The sequence below is a fragment of the Trichechus manatus genome, unplaced genomic scaffold, assembly GCF_000243295.1.
Source record: "Trichechus manatus latirostris isolate Lorelei unplaced genomic scaffold, TriManLat1.0 scaffold00107, whole genome shotgun sequence".
Lineage (NCBI taxonomy): Eukaryota > Metazoa > Chordata > Mammalia > Sirenia > Trichechidae > Trichechus > Trichechus manatus.
The window spans coordinates 4,436,710-4,446,848 of NW_004444043.1; positions in this window are offsets into that span (position 1 = coordinate 4,436,710).

Genomic DNA, 10,139 nt, shown 5'->3' on the forward strand with positions numbered 1-10,139 from the left:
TTTAAAAAAAAAAAAAAAAAAAACAGAAAAAACCCTATGGATCACCATAGAGTATTGTCCAATATAGTGCGGGAAGATGAGCCGCTAGGGTTGGAAGGCACTACACAATGACCACAACAATGGACTCAAACATGCCAACGATCATGAAGATGGGGCAGGACAGGGCAACGTTTCATTCTGTTGTACATGAAGTCGGCAAGAGTCAGAGCAGACTCCACCGCAACTACCAACAATAGCGTGTGTAGCGTAACATAGCATAACATAATACAATAATAATGCCCATCCCAATAGATCTCTGGGTATGCTGCTAGGTGTTTCGTTGATCAGGCATTCCTGTTCTGTCTTTTAGAACCTAAATCTTTCCAGCTCCAGAGAAACTGATTCTATGCACTCTGTCCTCCTTTACCCTCTACCTCCCTCACAACCAAGGAGCAAGGAACTAAAGCCCTTACATAAATTAACGTTCTGCTCACACATAACAGGGATGAGACTGACATGATTTTAGCAATCTATTTTTACGGAAAAGTTTGGAACCATATGTATTAGAACTCTTGGTTGCTGCATTAGTAGAAATCTTCCTGGGTATAAAATTATCCTTGAATACTTACTTCCTGACCCTTGTGTTCATTCACTACATCTATTCAGTTAACCAAAATTTATTGAATATATTGTAAGTTCAAGTCACAGATACAACTAGTTGCCATAGAGTTGATTCCAACTCATAGTGACCCTATGGGACAAAGACCTGCCCCATTGGGTTTCCAAGAAGTGGCTGGTGGATTTGAACTGCTGCCCTTTCGGTTAGCAGCGGTGTTCTTAACCACTTTACCACCAGGGCTCCAAGTCGCAGACACTTAGGATAAAACACTGAGTCTTAGTCTCTGTGATCATAGTCTTACAGTCCTGTAGGAGGTAGGAGAGGACAGGCACATAAAAAACTGGATCCTCAGGCTGAGAAAAGTACACAACAAAAGAAAAGTCTAGGCACAGTGCTATGGGGGTCAGAGCAAGGAAAGACATCACCAGGTTAGGAGACCATGGAAAATGCCATAAACCAAAACAAAAAAAACCAAACCCACTGCCGTCGAGTGTGTTCCAACTCATAGTGACTGTATAGGGTTTCCAAGGCTGTAAATCTTTACGGAAGCAGACTGCCACATCTTTCTGCCTCAGAGTGGCTGGTGGGTTCAAACTGCTGACCTTTTGGTTAGCAGCTAACTGCTGTAACCACTGTGCCACCAGGGCCCCTTTAAGTGATAGAAACCCAGTTCAAAAATACTTTTAAGTCAAATAAAAATTTTGCCTCATTTTATTTAAAAGCCCACCATCAGGACCTGGTTTCCCTTCACTTCTGAGCTTAACCAACTTCTGTGCTGTTGTGGTTAGCTGTCATCGAGTCGGCCCCCAACTCATGGCAACCCCATGCACAGCAGAACAAAATGTTACCTAGTCCTGCACCATCCGCATGATAGATGGCAGATCAGGCCATTGTGATCCATAGGATTCTTATCGTTTGATGTTCAGAAGTAGACCAGAACTTTCTTCCTTGTCCGTCTTAGTCTGGAATCTCCACTGAAACTTGTTCAGCATCACAGCACCATGAAAGCCTCCACTGACAGGTCATGGCTGCATATGAGGTGTGCTGGCCAGGAATCAAACCCTGGTCTTCCACAGGGAAGGTAAGAACTCTATCACTGAACCACCAATTGCCTTCATTCTAAAGTAGTTTCTCCTTCTGATAACCAATATGTCCAAGTTTAGAGCTAATCTATTAAGCAACCTATTAGAAAAGGTGCACCTCTTCCTGTTGTTGTTGTTAGGTGCTATCAAGTCGCTTCTGACTCATAGCTACCCCGCGTACAACAGAATGAAACATGCCTTGGCCTGCACCATCCTCACAATCCTTGCTATGTTTCAGACCATTGTTGCAGCCACTGTGCCAATCCATCTCATTGAGGGGCTTCCTCTTTTCACTGATCCTGTACTTCACCAAGCATGATGTCCTTCTCCCGGGACTGGTCCCTCCTGACAACATGTCCAAAGTAAGTGAGATGAAGTCTCACCATCCTTGCTTCTAAAGAGCATTCTGGCTGTACTTCTTCCAAGATATTTGTTTGTTCTTCTGGCAGTCCATGGTATATTCAATATTCTTTGCCAACACCATAATTCAAATGCATCAGTTCTTTGGTCTTCCTTATTCACTACAATAAGGTCTTCCTTATTCCTCCTATTCCAGCAAAAGTCCTGGGGCTGCTTTTCGCCTGGTTGCCTGTCTCTGAATCAAACACTTCAGCCAAAGGGATGGATTATGCAGATTTAGTGGGACTTGGGCCATGTGCTCATCTTTGGAGAGAGAGGGTGGAATCACCCCCAAGAAAGCCATAATGACTGAGGTGAGGGAGAGGTGGTTTCCCAAAGGAAAATTTCTGTCTCCAAAAAGAAGCGGAATTAAATGCTGGGCAAGACCAGCAAATTGCCCATTAGGCCTTGAAGCCTAAGTAGGATGTGAATAGGAGGTAAGGGTGCAGAGGGCATGATAAACCAAACCACACTAGTTGTCATCAAATTGATTTCAAATCATGGTGACCCCATGTGTGTCAAAGTAGAACTGTATTCAATAGGTTGTGATGGTTAAGATTGTATGTCAACTTGGCTGGGCCATGATTCTCAGTGTTTTGTTAGTTGTATAATGTTGTGATCACTTACCTGTTGAAATTTGATATGCAATCACCCCCATGACGGAATCTGCTGAGGGGTACCAGAGAGGGCAGGGCCTGTGGCGGCTCATTGCCCCTTCAGCCCTCATCTCTCCGCCCTCTGCCAGCTACTTCCTTCCTACTTGCCTTGCCAAGCTTTTTGGCTTGTTCCAGACCCAGCAGCTGCCTCTTATCATCTCACCCCCAGTTCTTGGGACTTGAGCTAGCAGCTTACCTGTCGATCTTGGAATTCGTTGACCTTCACAGCCTGTAAGTGGGATCCCTGCTCTTCCACCTGCCAACCCTAGGTTTGCCAGCTTCTGCCACTGCGTGAATTGGGAGAGGCCTCTACCCTGATCCACGGACTTGGGACGTTCTAGCCTCTACAATTGCATGAGCTGTTTCCTTGATATAAATCTCTGTATATATATATTTATATGCTTTACTGGTTTTGCTTCTCTAGAGAACCCAGCCTAAGACAAGAGTTTTCAATGGTTGACTTTTTAGAAGTGGATTGCCAGGCTTTTCTTCCAAGTGCCTCTGGGCGGGCTCAAACCTTCAATCTTCTGGCTAGCAGCTGAGCGTGTTAACCATTTACACCATCCAGGAACTCCAGGGGACGTTAAAGGCCCTGAGAAAGACTGACTGCAGGGGCAGCCATCCTTTGCTCATAGAGGAGACAGCAGGATGGGTCATTCTGCTCCCTGCAAGCTGAGTTTATCTTTCAAGGTTACATTAAACTTATGTCTAATTGTGTAACTGGTCTGGCTGCGAGGAATGTGGAGAGGGACTTAATATCTGCCGTAATTATTGGATAACATTATGTATAAGCTATTGAGACTCACAAAAAGCTCTCCTGTTACAAAACCCAACAGAGAAGCAATTTTCAATAATTTCCAATACAAAAGGCACTTACATATTTTATGTTTAAAATTATTTTCTCACCAAAAAGAAAAAAACAACTTCTACAAATCCATACTGGTAATCCATCATTTTCTTATAAACAGAATAAATTTCATAATATTTCGTATCGATTCTTTGCCAACATTAGAAGTAATCCATGATTATTTTTTAAACGGTGGAAAATACAGAAGAGTAGAAAGAAAAAGAAAGAAAGACATCTTCCCCAGTATCCCCATCCAAATACAAGCACAAGTAACATTTGGGTAGGAACTTGACTCTTTCAGGGGAAAAACTCAAAATCACTCAGCTGGTGAATGACAGACTGGGACATAAATACAGACCCAGTGGTCATTGCACATCTGAGTCTTTCTGATAGTGGTCACTCATACCCCATGTTATCATCAATTTTCTCAATATAGAAAATAAGGTAGCTTCGTTTTCTCTTTTGCTTACTAAAAGGATACATGCTATTGAAAAAAATAAAAATGAAACAAAAGATAAAAATCACCCAGTCACTCCACCCAATCATACTAGTTTTAGTTAATAGATTTTTTAGGAAAAATCTTCCTAGGTTTATCTCTATGCATTATGTGTATATAAAGAGACAGAGTGATGTTACAGAGAGTTTCTATTCTGAACATCTTTCCATATCCAAAAAATCTTTTAGATAAATTCCTAAAAGGAAAGCTCCTAGGTTGAAGATTGTTTAATTGTTGATACATATTGCTAAACCATCTAAAGAAAGATTGTACCAATACAGACTCTCATTAAAAGTGTGTAAGACTAGACCAGACTTGCTGGTCTGACAGAGACTGGAGAAACCCCAAGAGTATGGCCCCCGAACACCCTTTTAACTCAGTACTGAAGTCACTCCTGAGGTTCACCCTTCATCAAAGATTAGACAGGTGTATAGGGCAAACAATAACACCAGTGAAGAACGTGCTTTATAGTTCAGTCAAGTGTACGAGACTAAATGGGCTCACCAGCCCAAAAACAAAGAAGAGAAGGCAGGAAGGGACAGGGAAACTGGACAAATGGAAACAGGGAACCCAGGTGGAAAAGGGGAGAGTGTTGACACATTGTGGAGTTGGCCAACCAATGCCACAGAACAATTTGTGTATTAATTGTCTACTTAGAAACTAATATACTCTGTAAACTTTCACCTAAAGCACAATTAAAATTAAAAAAAAAAAGTGTAAGACTATGCATGTCTCAACACATTCATCAACACTGGGCTTTGAAATCCTTTTAATCTTGACCATTCTGATAGCAAGAAAAAGATCCCAATTTTTTTTTTTTAAAGACACCAATTTTTTATTTCTATTTCCTTGAAACTAGTAAAAGTGAAGGTCTTTTTAAGTATTTCTTTTTATATGAATTGACTGTTTATGTCCCTTAACCATTTTTCTGTTGAGATAGCCATTTTTTACTTACTGATTTATAAGAGATAATTTTTTTAGTTTCAAATTTTGGAAACTTTTCTTGATACATTTGGCATTTAGTAACCTATCCTAAGCTACATTTCCCTATAAACCCTACATACTGTTCTTTGCCTGTAAGTATCAAATCAAGAAAAAGTTTTCATCAGCAAATTCAGTCAATTTATCTTTCTCTTCAGTCCAACATTTTGTTCCTAAGGCTTTCTAAGAATAAGAGGCCATTAGGGGCCTTAGAGGTCAGGGGTCTCTAAAGGCATGTACACAACTCTGGACAGTAGACTAGACTCATAAGCTCAACCAGCTGTGTTCCTTTGAGCTCTGGTCAAGCCTACAATTTCTGACTACAAGACTCTTCCTTTCCCTGTCCCATTCTACCATCTTCCCACCCTCCCCCAATCCCACCTCCACGCTGGAGAAGGCAAACAACAATTGGTTATGCTGTGATAGAATTCAAGTGTATGTCAAAAGCTGTCTACTTCACATTTTTCTCCCATTTGATACTGTTATGAATGTAAATGCCCTAATGTGTGGTGTACAGAATGGTTTATTTAATGGATTTATAGTCATGTAGAAAATAAAGAAAGGATATGGTTGAAGGGTCATCCTCGGGTGGTGCCAAGGGTTAACACTCTCAGCTGCTAACTAAAAGGCTGGATGTTCAAGTCCACTCAGAGGTGCATTGGAAGAAAGGCCTGGCAATCTACTTCTAAAAAATCAGCCATTAAAAAGCCTATTAAGCACAGTTTTACTCTGACACACATGGGACCACCATGAGTCGGAACTGACTCAATGGCAACTGGTCATGGTAGTGGTAGTGGATAGATGAAAGACTGATTTAACTCACCTCTGTCTCATATCAAAGACATTAGGAGGTGTCTTGGAGCTCATTAGGGGAGATTAGAGACACTGAAGAACAGCTTTCTGAAAGTCCAGTTCTAAGATCACAAGGAATATTGGTTTTACGAAGTTACTCCTGAGGAATGCTGGAATTACCAATGGGTTCTGAAGAAAAATTAGTGTTACCCGCAACCCCCATGTTGATGAATTTATTAGTCATTTTTCTGTTGAGTAAAAGCACATGTCAAAGATTTATAAAACTGATTAATTAGTGATGTTAAGATGTTAAGACTGTTTAAAAGGATAGTTTGAAAATCAGTGTGTCTTAGTCATCTAGTGCTGCTATAATAGAAAAACCACAAGTGGATGGCTTTAACAAAGAGAAATTTATTTTCTCACCGTCTAGTAGGCTAGAAGTCCAAATTCAGGGCATCAACTCCAGGGAAGTCTTTCTCTCTCTGTCCACTCTGGAGGAAGGTCCTTGTCATCAGTCTTCCCCTGGACTAGGAGCTTCTCTGCACAGGAACCCTGGGTCCAAAGGACATGGTGCTCTGCTCCTGGCACTGCTTTCTTGGTGGTATAGGTCCCCAGCTCTCTGCTTGCTTCCCTTTCCTTTTATCACTTGTAAGATAAAAGGTGGTGCAAGCCACACCCCAGGGAAACTCCCTTTACATTGGATCAGAGATGTGACCTGAGCAAAGGTGTTACATGCCACCCTAATCCTCTTTAACCACAGGCACAGATTATGATTTATAACAGATAGGAAAATCACAAAATGGAGGACAACCACACAATACTGGGGATCATGAACTAACCAAGTTGACACATATTTTTGGAGGACACAATTCAATCCATGGCACAGTGATACACACACACACACACACACACACACACACACACACACACATATGCATATACATACATATATACCTATATATATATATACATGCATTGCAATGGAGATGCCTCATAAATGAAAAATAGAGCTAAATAACCCAGGAATAAACTTTATCCAAACTGAGAACAGGAAAGAAGGGTTGACTCATTGGTCTGAGGCTTAGGAAATGTGGTGTCACAGAGGAGTGTTGATCAAGCAAAGAAAGAAAAAAGACAATAAATTAAGCACTTGATAGGATTTACTTTCTTATAAATCACGTGTGGCTTACATCTTCCCTTCTCCTTTTTTTTTTTTTCTCTCCAGTATAAAAACAAAGTCAACAGTTATAGTCATAGCTGTATTTGATGAAGAAATGTCATTTTGACCACTAGATGACTTTGAAATTTGAAATCACTTAGGATATAAGTAAGGGAAAGACAAATAGAACTCTTGCTATTTTTCTAATTTAAATTTTCCCCAAAAACATGTACTTTTAAACCTTTAAATGTAGCACATTTGTTACAAAAAGTTCAGGCAAAGACACATATCACATACGAAGGTAAGTCTCCCTGTATCAGTCATCTATTCTTGTTACAAACCACCCCAAAAAACTGAGTGGCTTAAAACAGTAATGCTCATTCATTCTGCCCACTCATCCACAATCTGGGCAAGGCTTGAGAGCGATGGCTCATCTCTGACGCACACAGCAACAGTCAAGGCAGCTTGGCTGGGGGTTGGAGGATCCACTTTCAAGATGTCTTACTAACACAGCATGCAAATTGTTTAAAATTTTAGGTGAATTTAAAGTTACAGTTTTCCCGCAGATGTATATTATAAGGCTGTTTATAAAAGAAAATGAGGGTTGTAAATGAAAGGAAAAGAGTGTCCTTCTCTCCTTTGGTAAAGTACACTTTTCAGAGAGTTAAAGACATGGCTCTCATACAAGTACGATCACATGTGAAAGGTTTATTCAACTGATTAATTAGTGATGTTAAGTCAGATGTTAAGACTGTTTAAAAGGATGGTTGGAAAATCAATGACATATATATGTACGTATCGCATCAAAAACCAAAAACCAAACCAAACCCGTTGCTGTCAAATCCATTCTGACTCATAGTGACCCTATAAGACAGAGAACTGCCTCTTAGGGTTTCCAAGGAGGGGCTGGGGGATTTGAACTGCCAACCTTTTGGCCAGCAGCTGAACTCTCAACCACTGCATCACCAGGGCTCCTATATTGCATCAGGAATGTCCAAATAAATTTGCTAATAGAGGCAAATCAGTTAATATCCAATATGGTAATAAAATGTAATGTTTGGGCTTATCATTTTTACTAGGTGGAAATCTGATGTTATCTCTCCTGAACAGGATTCATTTCTGGGAAAAGTACCTCCATTCTTTAGCCTCGGTCTATGGACAAATTGAGTCCCCCACTTCATCATCATTGTCCAAGGATGAGTATATGACTCAGGTCTAGACAAAAGGAACGTTCCATTCCCCTAGTGATAGGATCAGGGACAGGTGTGCGACCCAGTTGGAGCCCAAAAGACACAGTAGGAACTTTTGTGAGGGCCAGCACTTTATCAGCTGCACTTGGATAAGAAAGGTTTTAGGATGGAACTCGCTGGCAGGCAATCTGCCACCGCACAAGCATGAAAATGATGAAGCACAGAATAGAGAGAAGCAAAAGAGGAGAACAGCATTCTGGGGAATTCAAATGAGCCCCTGCATCGACCCTGCTTATTGCCTGATTACAGCTCTAATCCTAGACTTTTCAATAATGTTAGCCGATATATTTCCTTTTTCTGTTTGTTTGTTTGTTTAAAACAGATACATTGATTCCAAATGATATCTCACAATACAAAAGGGTTCTCAAGTCCTGGCTTTTTCTGTGCTAGCCTACTAAACATGTACCGACTTCTCTGTGCCTCAGTTTCCTCTTCTGTGAAAGGAATAAACGACAAAGTGTTGTAAAGACTAAATACATAGTAAATATAATATACTTTTATAATACTGAGGTAAAAAAAAAACCTCACATAACGATTTTTCTAAATTAAATTATATCTGGCTCTAAGCCCCCATTTACTAGAGTGGGATGACTCCCCAAATCTATTATTATTGGAGGCTCTTTTCCCTCGTTAGTGTGGTAAAATCTGTCCAAAATTACCCAAGAAAGATTGTCAGGTCTTTAGTATATCATGGTTGCTCTGGGATGTTCACTCTCCAAGTCCATATGGTCCATTCAAAGGCAGGCGACTCCACAGGCTCATTGCTGCTTGTTGGCTCTAGAAACTTTTATTCAGCTGCTGAGACTAAGGTGTTTAATGCTCAGTGTCCCACCAAACATATCAGCTTACCCCATCAGAAATCTTTCTCCTCCAAGAACACTTCCACACAAAACACTGAAGCTTGTAAATTCCTCTACACATTTTTCCTCAAGACCCTGGAGCCACTGATAACCTTGGGCAACTCTCGCTCTTTCAGCCCAGTGACTCTCATCTAGACAGACTTTATCTCCTTCCTCTAAGGACCATCCATCTAAATTCATCTTCCACATAAAAGCCCAGAGTTGTGTAACAGATATCTCGGAAATTTGTTTTGGATTAGGAACACAAAAAATTATTAATAATCTGTGGTAGGTGGCCTCTGAAAAGACTCCCAATGATCCCCACCTCCTGGTATTCATGCCCTTGTGCAATCTCCTCCCTTGGGTATGGGCTGTACCTAGTGATTCACTTCTAGAAAACAGAATAAAGCAAAAGAGATAGATTGTCACTTCTGAGATGAGTTTATAAAACGACAATGACTTCTGTCTTGTTTGTTCTCTCTCTCTCTCGCTCTCCATCACTGTTCTGTGGAATGCAAGCTGCCATATTGTGAGTCTTCCAACAGAGAAGCCCATGTGGCAAGGAACTGTTATCTAGGACAACAGCCAGTGAGGATCCAAGGCTGCCAAAAGGCATGCAAGTGAGCTTGGAAGCAGATGGATCCTCCCCAAGATATGTCTTCAGATGACTACAACCCCAGGCAAAACTTTGAGTGCCGCCTTGTAAGAGAATCTGGACCTGTTAAGCAGCTGATCTCTACCCCTCAGACACTGTGAGATAATAAATGCTTCATGTTTTAAGCCGCTAAGTTGTGGAATAATTTATCATGCAGCAACAGATAATTAATACAGAACCTCTAAGACCAGAAGCCCAATATTTCCTGAAAAAGAGGATAAACTACCTTTTCCTTTTTAGCTCTCTCCTGGCAGGGAGTGGGAAACAGCAGTAAATAGCTTGGTAAATTATCTTGTGACAAACGTACATTACTTGAAGAAGTGTAAGTAGGTAGAACAGGATTCCCTACAGAAGGAAATTACCACCTGTTACGAATTGAATTGTG